This window comes from Protopterus annectens, chromosome 6.part1 (genome assembly GCF_019279795.1).
Source record: "Protopterus annectens isolate FY-2018-M chromosome 6.part1, PAN1.0, whole genome shotgun sequence".
Classification (NCBI taxonomy): Eukaryota; Metazoa; Chordata; order Ceratodontiformes; family Protopteridae; genus Protopterus; species Protopterus annectens.
Window position 1 is genome coordinate 502,115,124 of NC_056738.1, and position 21,400 is coordinate 502,136,523.

Consider the following 21,400-nt stretch of genomic DNA (forward strand, 5'->3'; position numbering starts at 1 on the left):
ATCCTGTTGTGGTGCTTTCTGCATTCAATTTTCTACACTGAATCCTTCTTTTTGCAGCTGCTCCATAACCTCAGTTTCTCTTTCTTTGACTTCTCCATTGCTAATCTCTTTTTCTACTTTTCCGCTTTGTCTTCTTATTTTTTTGTATTGTAAAGTTTTCCATATCTGGATTCCTTTGCCTGTATTTCTCTTCAAATATCTTTGGTGCTGGTCTTTTTGTATTGGTTAGTTTTGCTTTCTCCTTTGCATAAATATTACACCATATTAAATCTCTTTTCCTTTCCCATGTCGATATTTCTTTTTTATATTTTTCAAATATCTCTAGGTTTTGCTGTTTATATTTTGTACTTCCTCAGATGCTTCTTTATCCAAACAGATAAAAGTTTCTTGATCTATATACTGTTTTTCACAAATCTATTGTACCAATGAACGCACATTTTTATTTGAAGCTTCTGACAATTTTTCCTGCGGAAGTATTTTTCTTTCCTCTAATTTCTCCCTTAATCGTTTTGCATATCTTGTGTCTGGAAATTCTGGGCTTTTTACATAATAGTAACAATGCATAATTTCTTTCTTATTATCCTCACTATTAATAATTTATAATCCCTCTATTGTCTTTATGGCTCTTCTTTAGCCAATCGATTTTTGTGGACTGCTACTTCCTTCTACAACAGGGGGCCATCCTTCCCCTGGGCCTGGCCCCATTGTAGGAATGTTTCTGTATTTTGAGGATTTTATACTGTCATTTTTTCCAGTCCTGGCACCAGTGCACCTAACAGGATTGGGCACTTTTTTATCCAAGGTCTTGTGCACCCAGCTATCTTGTTTTGTTTTCGGCTTACTTCTGTCCATGATATATGCTACATAAATACAGCGTGTATATCAGCGTCACCTTGGTGAGATTTTGTAAAAAACAGGATCCACCTCATGAAGGTACTCACCAAGACTTGAGGATGAATTCAGCCTCAGCACTATTACTCTCCTTTGCTTGCTGACTTTTCATCTCTCCATTAGGACCCCTTTTTCCCAGTATACAGATTCCCCTTTTCCTTGAGAATCAGGTAGCTTACTGCATACCTCCCTCAGGCCTTGTAATGTAAGGTCTGAGAGCTGAGCCTGCCTCAACTCTCTCTTTGCAACCCTTCCCAGCTCCCCTTTCACAGGAAGTCTGGTATCCTCTGACAGTGGTCACTGTCAGCCTGGGTACTACTACTCACCTCTACCCTTGCAGTCACTCTGTCCTAGGGATCATTAGTACCCACAAGAAGCTGCGGCTCACCATCAGTCTCACTGCTACAGAGTAGTCCCCTCCCTGAAGTAGCCACCTTACCAGTCCTGGCTGCAAGTATGCAGTCTGTCTGGGTCCCCCCCTTGGCTACCAGACCATCATGCTTGTCTCCAAGCCTGACTGTGTGTAACTGCATACACACAAGGTACTGCATTATCAAAATCATTCCCTATCAGGACATCTACAGGGTATCCTCAAACACACCTACTTGCTTGCTTCCTTTTCCACCCTCCCAGTCAAGGTGAACCCTAGCCAAAGGTATTTGGAATGGTGTCCTTCCTACAGCTCTGACTGGAGTAGACTGCCCATGCAAGTAGTGCTCTTCTTTAACCATTGCAGGCTTCACAGCGATTAGATCAGAGGCTGTGTCACACTTAGTAGAGGCCTCTTTCCCATCCACTAAGATAGGATATGACTTCTTGTGGTAGTTTGGTAAACTTGTTGTCTTAAGACAACCTACTGTTGGCATTTTGTCATTCCCACTTACTGGCTCTCCCACCTTTTGTCCCCCACCTTGCCTCCATGGACATCTATATGCTACATGGCCCCACTGGTTGCATTTAAAGGATTTAACCCTTGGTCCTGGACATGTACCTGGACAAATGGCTTCCCCTGCTACTGGCAGACTCTGTTGGGGCAGTCTGGGCTGCTCCTCATGTGTTCCATTAGACCCATGAGCAGCACTGGGTATCCCTTTCCTGTGCAGTGATGCCCTGCTTGCTAGGTATAGTTCTCCCTTCTTCCTCAACAAATCTGCTGTAGTGCATTGTCTGCTAACCAGATTTTCATGTTCTCAGGCAAAGTGCAAAGAGGCTGTTCCCTCACCAAAAGGTCTGCCAGCCCTTCAAATGTAGTGCCCTGACATCCATTCACCCACCTATGAAAATAAGTACTTAGTTCAGAAACATATTCACACACACTTTCAGCTGCCTTGCGTCTATGCTCACAAAACATTTTCCTATAAGCTTCAGGTGTTAACTTAAAACATTCTAACCAACAGGCTCCAGGAATTCAATATCCTAACAACTGAATCCTAATATGTAGATCAGTACTACAAGCCAATGTATATGTGATGTTGATATCTCACCACTGCCAACCAATGTATTATACTTTAAACAATCAGTATCAGACAATTTAAAAATATCAGTTACAGCTTTACCATGGAGTAAGGGGGTTTAGGAACTGTACCCAGAGCCCTTGGTCAACATTATACTGTTTACATACCGTTTCAGACATATGAATAAAACTATACAAATGATCCCCCTCTGTAAATTGTGGAATAAATTTACTGCCTTTGTGGCTTCTGGGGTGTGGTTATTCCCTTCCCCATTACCTCCATGACCCTGATAAAGAATCAGCATCTCTTTTTCATGTTGCTTCTGCCTCTCATTGTCCTCAGCTTCCAGACGTCTCAGTCTCTCTGCTGCTTCTGTTTCCAAATGTTTGGCCTTCAGTTCAAGTCTCTTTAACTCCAGATGGATTTTTAAGTCCTCTGTGGAAAGGATGAACTGTCCATTTTCTGAGAATGGTATATCTCCAAGGCCAGCCTGGTTGTCCTCCTGACTGCTGCTCCGAGATACACCTGTGCCCAAGGCTACAATAATTTCTGCCTTAATCAGGTTGGCATGCACCAGTCCTTTAGCCTGGCACATCTCAGCCAACTGTCTCCTTCTCATCTTGCCATACTCCTCTGCTGACATGCTTGCCTGCTCTCCCTGACTAACTAAGCTAACAAAAGAAAAATAAAACAATTGTGATATGAAACTCTGAATGTTCACTGTGTGGCTGATTGAGAGTACAAACACCATCCTTAGTGACCACTGTTTACAGGCTCCAGGAATTCAATGTCCTAACAACTGAATCCTAATATGTAGATCAGTACTACAAGCCAATGTATATGTGATGTTAATATCTCACCACTGCCAACCAATTAATATGTGATGCCCCTGCACTAGACCAGTAATCAAGGAGCCTCAGTCTTCACCACTGGCAACAGTGGGGAACGTACACACTGGGAGTATGACAAGTATAAACACAGTAAAATGCAATTTCCCTTAAGAACACACAGAAATCACAGTCAGTGTGGGGCTGTTTTCTCCCTATTTCTCCAGATCCCCAATAACAATCCCCACTGGCACGGTTATAGAGTTGAGTCCTTAGCCAGGGTTCTAAGCCAAGTAGCTGACACACACACACACACACACACACACACACACACACACACACACACACACACACACACATACACACTTTGAGATTTGATTTATATACAAACACACACACTTGGTGAAGGCTGGCACAGGTTTAATAGCTATGCCCCCTCCTGCCCAGACTATAAGGTAGTTACCACTGCCACCAGAACTCCTTATCAGCTACTTTAAGGCCCTTAACAAAGGGTGTCCAGTCCTACTGTATAATGTTACTATTAATCCAAATGGTAGTCTGACCAAGAGCAAGGCTATTTAGGAGTGGCCTGTACAGTGTCACCATATAGATATGCAAGTACACTAAGAGCCACAATTAAAAGGTTTAAATATATTTAATAATAAATAATAAAAGAACAAGAAAATACTCAGTAAGTAATAAGTTACATCAGACTTCAAAATCACAGGAAATATTGAAAACAACATTACAGGACAGTCTCAGATAAAGAAAACATCTAAGCTATACTTTACTATATTCCTATCTGAATCTAAAAGAGTTACTATGCCCTAGAAACATACTTACAGCAAGCCAAGTGCAGATGAGTGGATGTTTCCTGGTCAAAGACAAAATACAAAATGCCCAGTCTCTCTCTGAGAGAGTTCTTAAATTAATATCAAATATTACTGCTGGGTTAGCTTGGATGACATCACTTTTTGTCACCTGTCTTCAGTTCCCAAGCTAAACCCCCTGTGTCAGAAACTAACAGAATTTTTAGCATCTCCCTGTGAAAAATACATATCTCTCAGATGTTTGCAGATTCTGGAAGTCATAAAACCATAAAACACCTCTACATCGTAAACCTAGTGATTACGTCTCTTTCAAGATAATACAAAAAACTTCTAGCTCTAGATATTGTGTCTGCTACTGCACTGAAACTGAGAGATAACATTGTTTGTTTATGGCCCAGGTATAAAGTAACTTAACCTCAACTATTCTTAAGGTTTGCAAGTTAATCTTCTATGTTTCATCATTGTACACTATGGATACATCTTTGAAGCTCAGTACTGCTCAAGACAGACTTCTGTATCAGCAGTTTAATATGCACACAACCCATGGTTCCAATATAATGGCAATACAAGCAATTGCATCATGCTGGCATTCACAAATGACATATAACTATTTACAAAATTCTAGATAGCTGGGCTGGCAGTATTTCCCTTTTGTCACACACCTATATAAAAAAATGCTGATTATGCTTTGTGGTAATGGCTAAAGTGCTGAAATGCTCAGTGTGTAGTGAGTGTGTGATAAGCTGCTTGGTACATTTCTAGCAAGCAGCTTGCTACATTTACGGCAGTGATGGAAATGCAGATGAGAATTTTTTTTTGTCCTCAGCTTCTCATCTTGAGAAGACTTTCATTTATTTATTTTTTATTGTTTTGTTCCTCAGCTTAGAATGCGGGGCACATTTGGGACTCTGTGCAGGGTGCAAGTTGATATAACTAAACTTCTATTCAGTTATACCAGCAACATCCACCTTTCCCTCCTGACTTAGGCCAATAAACTGCCTGCTGCTCGAATTTCTGAAAATTAAACAGACATTTGGTAAATGTACCAGTAGCACTCAGTGTGTCTTAGAAAAACAATCTTGCAATTAGATAGATAAGTATATCAGATGATATCTGCAGCTGTAAGAACCCTTTATAGTCAGGTTAAAATTGAATACCTGATGTTGAACTTATACATCAGTTCAGGCACTGATAGAAAGCCTCCACTTCTCAATTGCCATCCAAAAATCATTTGTGCATTTAGTACTTTTATTATGAACAGTTAATACACAGATACACTCTAGGTAACACACACACACACACACACACACACACACACACACACACACACACACACACACACACACACACACACACACACACACACACACCACGTTTGGCTTTTTTGAGGGTGAGGCAACAGTGCACATGAGAATATGTGGTAGCAAAAAAATGGCAGATTTTGTTTTTATAGTCTGTTGTGTAGGAAGCCTTCTTAGATGCTGTGGCTTTTATAGGTAGTCTGTAGTCAAGACAGGCCAGAAGGACTCCTTTGCCAATAGCTGCCCTGGCTTTTTTGGATAGATAGAGTGAGATTTTACTGGCCCAGAAGAGAAGTGAGTTAACTTTTGCCCTTGATTTCTCCATATGGGTATGTAATGTTTTTGACTGGTCTAGCCACAGACCGAGGTATTGGAAGGAGTTGATTGCTTTTATCAGTGTGCCACAAAGGGTAGTGATATTGAGTGACTCTGATGATTTTTTTTTTAAGTTTTTGGGTAGTGTCAAATAGCTTTTTGTTTTGGTAGAGTTAAGTATTAGTTTGTGGTTACTGAACTAGGAATCAAGGGAGGGAGTTAAGGTCTTTTTGCAGTTGTATTTTGATTGCAGATTGGTTGCTGCTGGGCCTAAAGTTACCATGTCATCAGTGTAGAGGATAACTTGTAGAGAAGGAAGGTTATGAGGTAGTTTATTAATGAAAATAGAAATGAGAACAGGAACTAGGATTGATTCTTGGGGTATTCCAATTGTGCTGAGAGAAGTAAAAGCCTAATTTAATTGTGAAGAATAAGTCTGACAAGAAGTTTGGGAGAAGGAGAAGTTGATGGCTGAGTATGTTAAAGGTCTTTGTGAGGTTAACAAATATTTCTCCAATCATGTCCATGTATTGTCCATGCTGAGGAGAATGTTATCAGTTAGCCACCAACGTGCCATAATTGCACTATGGCCTGTTCAGAATCCATGTTTTTGAGTAAGGAGATGATACTATTGGATGTACCTTGAAAGCTGAATATAAATGATTTTTCTAACATTTTGCCAAGAGTGGGAAGATGGAAATAATATAAGAATGTGAGGTGTTTTGAAGTTTAGATTGTTTGGGTAGTGAGATGATGAATGCTGTTTTCCAGCTAAATACTTGAGCTTTGGCCGGCTAAGCTCTACCTGCAATCAACTGGACATATAAGCGAATTTAAGTACACTTTTATCTGCACTTTTTCATATAGTACTGCATTTTATTTATTTTTGTTTCTCACTGAATATTAATTGAACTAAAAATTGTGTCTCTGTGCCTCTACAGTTAGCTCTGCCTGTTCTTGTTTTGGTGTTAATCTTGGTGGCTTTGAAATTGCACACCCCTCTTGTAAATTTATAGTTGGATACTCCTTCTAGGCCCATCTCATTTGCTCACTCAGTTGAGTGCAGTGAGATCATATTCTGATTTCAGGCACTCCTACTGTGTACAAAGAGAGCATTTGGGAAAAAAAAAAAAAGTCTAAGCTTGTTTCCTTCCTTTCCTGTAAGTAGTCTAGTCCACATACAGATTTGCTGCATCCAGGACTATTTGTAAGTTTCTGAGCTCCCAAGCTTTTTTGTGTTGGAGGGAAGCCTTCTAGCTTAATTTTGTTTCTTAGAACTAGCCATTTTTTTACTTTCAGCACTCAAATCTGTTTATTTGAGCTCAGCACTTGTTTAGAACTCATTGTAAGTACTAAATAAGCTACAAATTTCTACAGCACTCAACTTTCCTCACTTGTCTAGAGGAAAGCAGTTTTTAGTACTTAAGAAATAAGCACCTATCCAGGCATGTCTAAGGGTCAGCTCCCGGTGTTTTCTGCTGTTTACCTGATGAATCTAGGCAATTTGGGGCAATGCAGCAATTGTCTCATGTACACAGACAACCCTGTCCTCCTACCACCCAACACTACAACCTGTGAGAGATGCAGTAATATAGCCAAACTGGAAGCAAAGCTCTCTTCACCCAAGACTGGACTAGATAGTCAAGAGGAGAAGGTAAACATGTGCACCACACCACACTCATCACATAGTCCCTCAAAACCTACACCACCAAAACACACACATAGAAACACAAAACACACACCTACATTCACAGAGTCTCTCAATAGAAACCTGCCCAAGCAACAGGGAACTCCAAAGCAGAAATGCAAGCAAACTACCCCCCAATACAACCCAAATGACACATAGCCCACAAACTCAGTATGCCACTCAACCACAGCCTATAAGGCATAACAATGTGCCCAACACTCTAGTCATAGGTGACTCTATAGTCGAGTACACTAATGTTTCACACATCAGGCTAAACAAGGAGAAAGTTACTGTCAGCTGCCTGTCGGGTGGCAGGATCCACCACATAATGCAAGTACAAATATGACTCTGTCATTGTCCATGTTGGTGTGAATGACCTGAGATGTACCTCCCTGGACTACATGAAAAGAGACATGGAGGAGCTCTCCAATCTTGTAGCCCAGGCAGGCTTGACCCTAGCCCTGAGTAGCATCCTGCCATGACCCAGAATGATACCACAGTACAAGGACATAATGACTGACTTCAACAATTGGCTAAGCTTCTGGTGTCATTCTAAGGGGATCCAGTATTTGTCTGCCTGGGATGACATGATCAACAGACCACAATGCTTTGCCAGAGATGGCCTGCACCTGTCGCCCTTGGAATTCCGGATACTGGCTAAGGCTCTTGCCACACCTATAGTGCCTTTTATAGGCAAGGTTCAAATGACAAATTCACCACCATAACTGGTACAAGCAAGCAAAATATGAGGGTAATGCTACTCAATGCTAGAAGTCTAAACCTCAAAATGCACTCACTCGAGGCACTCCTTAAAATGGTGAACATCAACATCTGTGCAGTGACAGAGACCTGGTTCAAAGCTCCAGAGAGCACCGCTGCATTAGCAGGCTATAATTCATACCACACCTTTCGACCACCTCACCCAGACCGAAGCCCTAAAGGCAGAGGCGTGGTCACACCTCCAGGCTAGTTGCACAGCATAATGCATCCAAGATTATCCAAGTGAAACTAACTCTGGGCAAGACCGCAATCCAAATTGTAGCTTGCTACAGACCCCCCACCATGCCCCAGGATTCCCACTCCTCATTTCTTGATACACTGGAAAATATTAGGGCACAATCCAACACCCTAATAATGGGAAATTTCAACTACCCCACCATTAACTGGGAAAACTACTCATGTACCAACTCTTTTGCACAACATTTTCTGGAATTTATAAATTCCAAAGCCTTGGATCAAATTATTCACAACTCCACCAGAGACAGCAATATCCTAGACCTGGTCATTACCAACATGGGCGACCGGTGTTCCACACCAGAGGTCAATTCCTTGTTGATCAGATCCGACCGCAAGCTAATCACCCTAGACATCCACATCCCGCCCCATCCCCCATTAGGGAAACCACCATAAAAAACTTCTCCAAAGCCAACTTCACACTTCTTAAGACAGAAATGGCAAACTTCATGACACCCATGCAGATGTGCAATAGAGGTACGACTGCTGAATCCTACACAAATGCACTTTATAAGCACTTACACGAGTGCATGGATTGTGCTATCCCTAATAGAACCAAGATGCTATCCTCCAAAAAAAAAAAGGAAGCCTATCTGGTGGTCCTCTGCCATAAACAAGCTCTACAACAGAAGAAAGAAACTGTTGCAAAAAAAAGAGTAAAATCCCATGACTGGAGGAACTCCCTGGTCAGCCTCAGTAAGAAGCTGAGATCCCTTATAAAATCCTCCAAAGTTAGTTACGAAAACAAAATTGCCACTGACTCTAAAGACAACCACAAAGCATTCTATAGCTATGCCAAGAATCTCAATGGCAACACTCAGATCTGCTCTGAGATACAGCACAATGGCACTAAATATACAGAACGAACTGATATTGCCAACATCCTAGCAGATAGGTTCAGTACTAACGTTACCCTCTTCTCACCCCCTAGAGGGCCCATCTCTATACTGGAAGGATGCAAAGTTCTTGTAATCACGGCTGCACAGGTGAAAAACACACTCTCTAAAGCCAAGAACACAGCATCCATGGGACCTGACAATATCCCAGGCTGCGTTCTACATGAACTACAGAACAAACTGGCACTCCACCTAAGTATCATGTTCAGTCATAGCCTCACCTCAGGCTTTATGCCCACTGAATGGTGCACTGCGACGGTATTTCAACTCCACAAAGGGGGAGTCACAACGGACCCCGGAAACTACCACCCCATTAGCATGACAAGCCTGGTCTACAAGGCCATGGAATGTATCATCATGGAACTCAAACAAAGACATTGGTAATCTCCAAACTCCGGACCCTACCCAGTTCGGGTTTGTAAAAGGAAGACCATGTCTCCTAAACCTGATAGACTTCTTTGAAGCAGTCACCAAAGCTATAGAGGAGGGTAAGGTGGTTCACACAGCCTATCTAGATGTCGCCAAGGCTTTCGACACCATCCTCCACTCTGGAATTATAGATAAACTCACTAAACTAGGTATAAATCCCTATGTCACAAGATGGGTTGCCATCTGGCTCACGGACAGAACCCACACTGTGAAAGTAGCAGACTCCAAATCTGACTTCAGACCAGTGACAAGTTGAGTACCACAGGGTTCAGTCTTGGGTCTTCTCCTGTTTGGTATCTACTTCTCTGAAGTACAGGCTAACACAGAAGGTCTTTGGCTAATGAAGTTTGCAGATGACTGCAAACTAGGAGCCATAATTAAAACTCCTAATGATGTTGATATCCTACAAAAGGGCCTCACTGAGACAGATGCCTGGTGTCAAAGCCATGGTCTGAAGCTCAATGCCAAAAAATGCATTGTCATCCCCTTTGTTAAAAACTCTGTACCCATGAACTACTACATAGGTGGTAGTCTACTTAACACCGAAAGTGTGATAAGAGACCTTGGGACACAGGTGGACAGTAGTCTCTCCTTTGATAATCACATCGCTACAGTGGTCAGGAAATCCTTCTACTTGGTACAACTCATCAAAAAAGGTTTCTCATCCAGAAAAAAAGAGGTCATTGTTCCCCTCTACTCATCACTCATTAGACCCATTATAGAGTACAATGCCCCTTTTGGTATGTACCTCACAAGACATCTACAACAACTGGAAAGGCCACAGAAATACCTCACAAAGAGGATTACTAGCCTCAAACAGATGCCCTATGCAGACCTTTTCAAAAAACTCCAGCTTTACTCTATCACATATCGCCTATTCAGAGGCAATCTCTGCCTAACATACAAAGCTATGTCAAACCCAGAGCTGTTGGACATGTTCCACTTAAAGAATTCCCAATCCCTCCGAGCTACATGCTGTAGGGACCTAAACCTTGTCACCACAATAAACAGAACATGCTGGAGGGATAGATTTCTGCCCCACAGACTTCCCATACTCTGGAACAGACTACCTATATATGTCAAACAGAGCTCCTCATTAGCACTCTTCAAGAAAAATCTTGATGATTGGATGGGAAATAGGAAATTCACCCCAGGGATCACTTCTGTGGCTCTGCTCGACAGGGGCACAGAAAAATAATTTTCTTGGGTGGCAAAAGCCAGCATACCTTTTTGGCTAGGCTTATATAGGCCCTAGGACCAATAGCCTAGTACCTACCTATGAACCTAAGATGTTTTGCAGTTTATTTTGTGTCAGGCAGAGTTTAATGATATGATGAAGAGGCTGAATTAGGAAATTCCCTGCACTGGTAGATAAACAAGAGGAAAATGTGGTCTTATCCTGGGGGAAGTGGAGTCAGGGGAATGTGTTCATGTAGGTTAATGATTTTAATACATGAGATTTTTTTGAAAAGAAAAGGGATTGAAAGGAGGAGGCTCCAGGAGAGGGGAGGGGAGAGGAGATGCTGTTGATAGTTTGCGTAGGGTGGCTAGATTCTCTGACAAAGTCAGAGTAGATGAGTGATTGATGATTAAACTGGATAAGGTCTGCAGAGGACAGAGGATTTGAGTCCAGTGAGCAGACTGACCTCATGCCAGAAGTGTTTGTGTAGTGTTAGTAAAATGATAACTTTAGTTTGTTATATTTAATAGAAGCATCATGCTTTTAGTTATTACATGTAAATCACGTTATAATTGTTCTTTTATGTTAAGAGTGATAGGAACATGATAGGTAGCTCATGTAAACATTCTAGAGTTATTAAGTGTGAACAGCCAGTGGGTAACTGTAGTAAAAAAATGCAGAAGAGAAGTGGGGCAAGTCCTGAACCTTAAAGGACTCCTTTAATGATGGGGGGATTAGATTAAGATATTACCATTTTGCAGTAAAATATCTGTTTCATACATAAATGTTAACCCAGAGAGAAGCTTTCAGACTGAAGCCCATAGCTAGGATGGTGGCTTAAAACAGATTATGTCTATGAGGCACACATTTTGGTTAGGCTGATAAAGATATATTCTATTAAGTTCCCGTTGTCCATGTTTAAATAGAATATTGTTTGTAAATGTCCAAAGGAAAAGGTATGTCCCCCCCACCCAGTGCACACACATGTGCCTGATGGTTCCCTGCAGAACACCCCATCACATAGCAGTTCTGTAGCACAAAAGGATAGAGTTATGAACTGTTACAGATACTGTCATACAAGTTTGTGTTTGATCTCCTTTGTCATCAATTACTAAAGTGGCCACAGCTCTCTCCTTGGTAAGACAAATATACATTTCCCAAGCATCTTATGTAGACTTTCAGGAAAGGCTGTACAGCATGAATGCTCTGGGTCCATTAAGGAATCACACTTTTTGAAGCACGTCCAGTACTTTTTAATATGTGATAAAGCCAATGGAACTCCATTGTGCAACTCCTGACAACTGCCCCACTTTTTGAGCACAGTTTAGTTAATATCTTGGGTTCACAGTAGCTATATGTCCTATACAGAACTCCCCTCCCCATTTACACTGTACTTCCAGCTATCATTGAACATGTGAGGCACACATTACCAGTCTGCTGAATTTCCTCAACAGCAGCACCACCATGATGCGGAGAGACTCAAACCCCCCCCCCCCCTGATGTGTAGAGACTCAGTGTACTGATGGCATGAATAATTATGCAATTCAATTGACAGTCTTACTCACTAAGACAGAAATGATATTTAGTCTGTTTTGTTTTTCAGAATCACATGTGTGGCACTCTAAATAAGGCCTCATATGCCATACAGAGACTGTCAGTGAATCTCATCCTATTATACCGTGTATATCCGTGTACGTTATGCAAGTACTATATTTGATAAAATGCTGCTTCTTCATTCATATTCTTAAACTTCTTTATTTGTTTGTTTGTGTCTTTCGGCTTTTTCCCGGTTAGGGGTCGCCACAGCGGAACTCCGGTCCGCTAATGATTGGCAGTAGATTTTTACGTGCTGGCTTGCCGGGCCTAATGCACAACCTTCAACGAAGGAACGCCCATTCACGCATGTCGCTACACAGAAGACACTCTAACGGAGAATCTAACGGGCAACGTCTAACTGTAAGGCGACAACGCTACCGCAGCACCACCACCGCAGTATTTTTATATAAATGTAAAATCATTTATGATTACTCCTATCCCTAAACAGAATATTCTTTTCATATCTGTACTCATTTCCTTTTATTATCATATCCATGTTTCTAGTTTCTTTGAGGGTTGCATATCATTAGGCATTTCTTACAGATTCACTATTATCTTTTTTTCTTAGAATATAATTTTATAGCATTATACTACTTATTCTTACCCCTTGTAAATGTATTTCTTAATGCAATATGTTTTGTTATAAATTAATATAGTACTTCATAAACTAAATTGCTCTGTTGTAATGAACTAACATTTCTAATAGCTTTAGTGTTTCTCTGAAGTAATACTTTACACACAAATCTTAGCTAAAAGGCTTAGTACTAAGTAAGGCATGCTGCAAAGTTGCAGAACTTGGAACTATTACTGGTGCTATGAATAGACCGGAGTCTAATGTAGCGGTACCACTAAAGCATATTTGATTTATACTTTTGTTAATATTAGGCATGACATCTTATACCAATTTTCATAAGTTTAACCAAACTTTAAAGAAGTTTAGCATACAGAGTTAAGAAAAAAATTGAGCTTGAATGCTATTTTGGTGATCTAGCTTCCATAAGATATCCGGAGAGCTGAAAACACCTACTATAATAGTATTTGACATTGCGGATAATTTTCAGTTTAGGGACAAGATTTGAAAAAGGGTTTGCAATTACATGCTCGAGACTTGGAAGGTCCAATTGAGCTGTGCGAACCATGCACACTGACAGAATGCTTATTTATTTAACATTTGTTTAACGGGGAAAGCCCGACTGGGCTGGTTGCCCATTTTCAGCGAAGGCCTGGGGAGAAAAGCTCCACATTAAATCACATGAGAACACTTTGTAGCACAATACAAAAGTTAACAAAGGCAGCAAAATTATACAAATTATAAAATTATACAAATCATAGAATTGAGGATTGGAGCAAGTGGAACTGCCACACAGAAATTTTGAAAATGAACGTTCGAAAAATTACAATTATATTGCCAAAGGTCAAGTTACAGTTAATTTGTAAAAAGTTGAATTTTCCAAAGAGAGGAAGTAGAGTAAAGGAGAAACTGAGGAGGAGACAAGCAGACTCAGCCTGGTGAGGAGCAGAAGCATATCCAGTTCATGTAAATCATATTAATTCATTAAAAGATCTTCTTTATAAGTAAGCTATGATCCAGTTGTCATTCAGACGGCTCTTTAAAAGGTTTGTGAACTAAGTTGAGTTGGATGTGTTTAGTATGGACTGACAGGTAGAATTCCATATTTTAGAGATGTTGTTAGAATACAGACAGTCTCCAAAGCTGTTGTTGGATTTTGTAACTGTTAGCAGTAGTTTGTTAGATGATCATAGGCTCCTGCTGCAGCGGTGAATTTGTACTATGTTCTGTAAAGTTGGACGTTTGTCTGGAAGGTAGAGTATGGAGTGGGTTAGGGGAAGTTGGTTTAAGGTTAGGAGGTTTGGAAGTTCTAGCCATCTGAGTTGTTTCAGAGCAAGACAATGATTCATTCTGTAGGCTAGGTTGGCAGCAAATCTGGCTATCTCATGGTAGCATGATACGAGTTTGTTTAAGTGGTTTTATTGATGTTTATGAGTATGGGAGAAGCATAAAACAGGGTGGATAGAAGGTGGGTCCTGGCAATTGCTTGCCTGGAAGAGTTGGTTAAGTAAGGCTTTATTCTATAAAGAGAACCTAATTTGATGTGGGTCTTTTTGATGGTCTGAGAAATGTGTTTGTCGAATTTTAACTTATCATCTATAATGCTACCTAGTAGCTTAGTTTCTGGGATGGGTTCAGTTAGGGTGCGATTGGATGAGGTGATTTTAAAGTCTTGGTTAAGGGAGTTGTTTTGTGGTAGTTGTTGGGAAACAGCGTTAGTCTGGCTGTGCTGAGATTTAGGATGAGCTGGTATTTATCTGGGAAAGATTCAATGGCAGTAAAGGCTTTTTGGGTAACTTCTTGTAGTTGTGATAGGGTGGGTGCAGTGCAGATGACAGTGGAGTCATCTGTGTATTGTATAACAGTAGCATGGTTAGCAGCTGTGTGCAGATTATTGGTGAGAACTGAGAAGAGTAGAGGCCCAAGCATTGACCCTTGTGGCACATCTACTGTTATAGGAAGCAGAGAGGAGAGGTCAAAATGCCATTTGACTGCTTGATGGTGGTCTGAGAGATAATTATGGAGCCAGGAGAGGGTATTTTTAGATATGTCAAAGGCTGCCAGTTCTTGTATGAGCTGCTCATGGGACACTGTGTCAAATGCCTTTGACATATCTAGAAATATTGAGGTGACCATTTGGCCATTGTTTTTTAGTTGGTTAACAGTATTGGTGAATGTGAGCAGGGAGGTGGTGGTACTATGGCCTGGTCAAAATCCGTGTTATACATTAGAAAGGAGTTTATTGGTTAGAGGGTGCTGTATTACTTGTGAGTGGATGCATTTTTCTAAAAATTTGGAGAGATATTATGGATATAGGTCTGTAGTTGGTGAGTTCTAAGGAGGAGCCCCCTTTGTGGAGAGGAATAACATAGGAGATTTTCCAGATTTTAGGTATGTACTGTTCAGATATAGATCTATTGATTAGTATTGATACCGAGAAACAGATGACATTGGCTGCTAATTTGAGGTACTCTTTGGTAGTTTGTCGGCGGCAAGAGTAGTGGGTTTTAGTTTGCTCAGTAATTTCTTAATTTTACCTGTTTGTATGGGTTGAAGGCATAGTGAGGTATGGGAGTCATTGGAAGGAGGAAGGATGGTTTGATGTGGACTATTTTGTTAGAATGAGAGTGGAGTTTATGAAAAATGAGTTAAACTGGGAAGCTATACTTTCTTCTGGATTTTTGGAATTTGGGTATGGGATGGAAGTTAGACTGGATGTATAAGGCATTTGATAGATCTCCAGAACTTTTGCTGGTGTGTAGATGCTTGTGCTGAATGGTTGTATAGTACCTTTTTTTTTGTTTGCTTTGATTTGTTTTTTGCAAACATTTTTTAAGTGGCGGTAGTTGTCGAGTGAGTCTGGTTTTGTCGGTCAGATGTTGATACCAGAGTTTGTCTCTTTGTTTTAGTAGTTGCTTGGTTTCTTTTGTAAGTTGTGGGCAATAATTAGATGTAGATGTTATGTGTCTTGTAGGAGCCAGTGTGTTTAGTATATCTAGATTTGTTGTTGAAGTATTCGACTGCTGCATCTAGTGGGAGGTGTTTTAATGGAGACCAGTTACAGTTATGGAGTAGTTTAAAGGTGTCTATGGAGAACTTTTTTATATCACGTATTTGCTTGTATGTAGTTGAATATCAACATTAGATGCTGTCTAACCCTGCCCTCCTTCAGTACCCATATTAGCACTTGATCCTGGGTCCAAAGCAGTAGGAAGTTTTGGTCTTTGATGTGTCTTTTGCATATGTCAATGCATACTGACTTTTGAGTAAGGGTTGTGGTGTTTGCTTGACTCAACCATCTGGGTCTCGAACTTTCAAAATAAAACTTGAAAAAGGCATGCTTGAGGAAGACCATCTGACAAGTTGAAATCATTGACAGGATTTCATTAAAATTACCAAACTTAAAAAATTCCTACAAATTCAGCTTTATGTCAGGTTAGAGCACACTGTGTTGGGATTGCATAACTTATACCTTTCAACATGAATAATCATGCTACTTAATACACAGCAATCACTGCACTTCAGAGACATATTGCAGTTAGTAGAGATTCACAACATTCTGCCAGATCTAGTGTTCTTGCAAAGTTAAATGCAATAAATGATAACCCCTGCAGGCAAATCAATACACAAAGCAAAATAAAACAATCTGTTTCAAACAGAAACGATTTGCATAAATGTTGTCCAAGGAATTTTGTACATGCTAATTTCTCTTGTAAAGGAGAAACACTTTTTTTATTACTAAATGCTAGGCCTCTGCACTGCTCATGGACACCAACATCTTTGCTTATTGTATTAACTGTAAGAGGAAGTACTTCTGAATTACTTAAGTGTTTAGTGTAGGAGGAAACAGATTGGTTGTATATTGAGACATGATTTCTAATACAGTGATGCATTTACAGCTTCTGCATGCTCTTCTGCAGTGGTTCTTGACCAGTATTAATGTTACAGGGCAAGACTAGAGCTTAACAATGGTGAGGAGTGCTTAATAAAAGCTTATTTTCTGACACCAGAAAGGTGCTTAACAAGCCTATTTCTTTTCCAGTTTCTGGGCATAACTATAGCACTCCATGCACTACAGAGATATTAAAGCATTTGTACAAAAGTGCTTAACATCAAGCTGCCATCGTCTGGTCCATCTTTATTGAATGGAGACTTTCATTTCAATAGCTGTCTCCTTACATTAAGGAAAATTGCTTAAATAAGTGACTGAGGAAAAATGACTGCTTTAAGTATCTGGTTTCCTTCAAAAATCACTTATTTTTAATTAATCGTCAAGGCAGTGGATCTTATGGATAATGATGTAGGTATGCCAATCTCCTTCAGACATGGCAGGCCAGATCTGAAACAATGTACACAGGAACATCATCATAATGCAGAAAGACAAGATTTGAAGAGTGTCAAACACATGACTACAGGTTCAATTATTGAGGTCAAAATCTAAATTCCAAAAACACTGGCAGGGATGCAGGAGGGATAGAAAAGGGATCAAATGTTTCAAGGGGAGTGAATCAATCAGGACAGCTAGTGAGGAAGACTGGTGATATTGAAAACTAAAGAGAATAGCTGCAATAAGTAGGGGCAGGGAGAGGGAGAGGGAAGTGAACAAGAGAGGAGAAAATATGATACTAGTGATATAAATTCAGCCAACATGGAAATTAAGAGTTTTGGCATGGGAAACTGAGAAAATAAGGTAACAATGAAAGCTGATTTAGGGCTCAGGCTTAGATGTAAAAGGAGATAACAAAAGTGGTCTCCAGGGGGGTGGGTGGACTGATGCTGTGGTGCTTGCACAATGACCTTTTAGAGGAAACAGCTGAGGTGGTAGCATGCAGAGCCAGGGATGTGGCAGACAGATGCAAAAGCAGTAGATTAGTATTCTGAAAAGTGTCACCTGTACCAACCAGTAGCAAATGGAAGGAGAAGAGAAGTTAGAATTACAATGAGCGGCTGCAGAATATGACAAGGGAAAACAGCTTGGACTGGAATAATTCTAAGGGTGGGGGATAGCTGGTACAGAGAGCAGCTGTATGCCAGGAACAGATGAAATCTTAGCACAGAAGGGCAAGTGGTGATGATCAGACGCCATAACTAGAAAAGCCAAAACAAACTGGTAAGCCAAGAAGTGAACCTTTAGAGCGAACCAAACAGGCTAGATACCAGTTAAACAGTCACTGTCAGTGTTAAGTATCCACGCCAAAAACAGGAGAGCTCACGTTTAGTCCAAGAGATTTTATTTAAAGCGCTTTCCGTTTGCCTCCTAGGCAAACTTCTTCAGAAAACGTTATTATTACAACGATAAGACAGCTTTTAAATAGTGTGACATCATAGTTAAATTAAAACCAATTAACAAATTGAATTGACATTAAGGAATTAAAAGCACACTACTTCAAAGCATTTAACCAACAAAAGTTCTGTTAAAAGTAGCAAACACTAAAAACATTGTTGATGGTAACCAGCGTCTTGATAAATTAATTGACACTTTTAAATATTAATAAAATATTTACATGGTGAATAACACGCTAAAGAATATACTTAAAGTTTACATCACTAAGTTTAGCTTCACATCAACCATGAACATTTGTGTATAACTAAATACATTGCACTAAATGTTAAAAAAGTTTATGTGCAAACTAAGTTTCTTGAAAACAAAATACATTACACTGAATATTAAAAAAGTGTATTTGCAGGCTGAGTTTCTTAGAAACAAAAACTTATAAGTGTAAATGTCAAAAGTCACTAGTAGTGAAGAATAAGTAAAGTTGGACAACTATTACAACCAAGGAGAGTGTGACCCCCTACCCTATGTGAAAGGAATCACAACCCCTGTACTTGCATATAAATTATCTCTTCAAACTCAACATATGGAGAACACTGGCAATGGAACATGCTTCATTCAACCCAGGGGTGTGATACGCTTCCAGTCTAATTTGCCAACAAAGTTCCCTTTCCAATAATCTAAGCTGAGTTGGCCCACCTCTACTGTCCTGTGAAACCTGCTCAATAACTATAAATTTAAAACTGTGGATAGGATGGTCCTGAATATGCTTGGCCAACGCATTAACTTCTTTACGTTTCCTTATTGCGTACACGTGTTCGTATATACGATCCCTGAGCCTGCGCTCAGTCTTGCCTATATAGAACCCTGAACAATTTTGGCACTGAGCCAAGTAGACCAACATAGAAGAGTTACAATTTAACCTGTATTTTAAATGAAATTCATAATTTTGGACAAAGACTCTATTAGATTCGTGTACAAACTTACAATAGTTACAAGATTGGCATTTAAACATGCTAGGTGATCTTGTTTGTACAGGTTTCTGTTCAAAAAATGATTTGAGGTTCTTAGCCTTCCTGTATGTAATTTTCGGAGAGGTCCCTAACTTCGAAGAGACTAAAGGATCTGCTTGAAATAAATGCCAATTTTTGTTAATAATGTGCCATAACCTAGGGCTGTCAACTGTAAAGTTAGTAATAAACCTAGGTATTTCAAGTTGTTCGGGTTCAGCATTACTGTCACTGTGTTGCTCAAAGGTAAGCAAGACTGTAGCCGCAGGCATAGTGTGTAACTTAAATGGCAAGAGAGGTTCATAAAACTTGTCTGTCCTTTTATGTGTAACCTCACTGATCAAGTCATCTATTGATTTGAGTGGGTAAGCACGACTCAAAAACATAGTTTTCATTAGTGAACATTCCAGAAGGAAATCTTCTTCTTTACTAATCATTCTTGCTGCTCTAACTAGTTGTCCCTTGACAACTGCTCGTTTTTGTGAAAAGGGATGACAACTAGTGAAATGCAAGAAAGTATTAGAGTAAATAAAACTTAGAAACAGATTGTGTTGCATATTGAGACATGATTTCTAATACAGTGATGCATTTACAGCTTCTGCATGCTCTTCTGCAGTGGTTCTTGACCAGTATTAATGTTACAGGGCAAGACTAGAGCTTAACAATGGTGAGGAGTGCTTAATAAAAGCTTATTTTCTGACACCAGAAAGGTGCTTAACAAGCCTATTTCTTTTCCAGTTTCTGGGCATAACTATAGCACTCCATGCACTACAGAGATATTAAAGCATTTGTGCAAAAGTGCTTAACATCAAGCTGCCATTGTCTGGTCCATCTTTATTGAATGGAGACTTTCATTTCAATAGCTGTCTCCTTACATTAAGGAAAATTGCTTAAATAAGTGACTGAGGAAAAATGACTGCTTTAAGTATCTGGTTTCCTTCAAAAATCACTTATTTTTAATTAATCGTCAAGGCAGTGGATCTTATGGATAATGATGTAGGTATGCCAATCTCCTTCAGACATGGCAGGCCAGATCTGAAACAATGTACACAGGAACATCATCATAATGCAGAAAGACAAGATTTGAAGAGTGTCAAACACATGACTACAGGTTCAATTATTGAGGTCAAAATCTAAATTCCAAAAACACTGGCAGGGATGCAGGAGGGATAGAAAAGGGATCAAATGTTTCAAGGGGAGTGAATCAATCAGGACAGCTAGTGAGGAAGACTGGTGATAGTGAAAACTAAAGAGAATAGTTGCAATAAGTAGGGGCAGGGAGAGGGAGAGGGAAGTGAACAAGAGAGGAGAAAATATGATACTAGTGATATAAATTCAGCCAACATGGAAATTAAGAGTTTTGGCATGGGAAACTGAGAAGATAAGGTAACAATGAAAGCTGACTTAGGGCTCAGGCTTAGATGTAAAAGGAGATAACAAAAGTGGTCTCCAGGGGGGTGGGTGGACTGATGCTGTGGTGCTTGCACAATGACCTTTTAGAGGAAACAGCTGAGGTGGTAACATGCAGAGCCAGCGATGTGGCAGACAGATGCAAAAGCAGGAGATTAGTATTCTGAAAAGTGTCACCTGTACCAACCAGTAGCAAATGGCAGGAGAAGAGAAGTTAGGATTACAATGAGCGGCTGCAGAACATGACAAGGGAAAACAGCTTGGACTGGAATAATTCTAAGGGTGGGGGATAGCTGGTACAGAGAGCAGCTGTATGCCAGGAACAGATGAAATCTTAGCACAGAAGGGCAAGTGGTGATATCAGAGCTTGACTGGAAAGATACAGCTTAATGACTGTGCCTTTAAACTAAGCAGAAGGAGTGGAGGAGTCACAAATGCAGCAGAGGTGGATTATGAAATCAGGCATTGGAAAGAAGAGCTAAAAAGCACACAGAACATAATATAATAATGGACAAAGGTGACTTGGGGCATGGATGAGTACTCTTACTGTGCAATGGAAACAGTCTGTGTAGAAAGATAGTGGATCTGCAGGTAGTGATACAGGAGGGGAAAATGGATATTGCTGGTGTCACAGTAAGTTGGGCGTGTGGCATGATGGGATGGACCTGGAAGTGCCTAGGAATACTTTGTTCATAAATAGCAGACAGAGGAGGG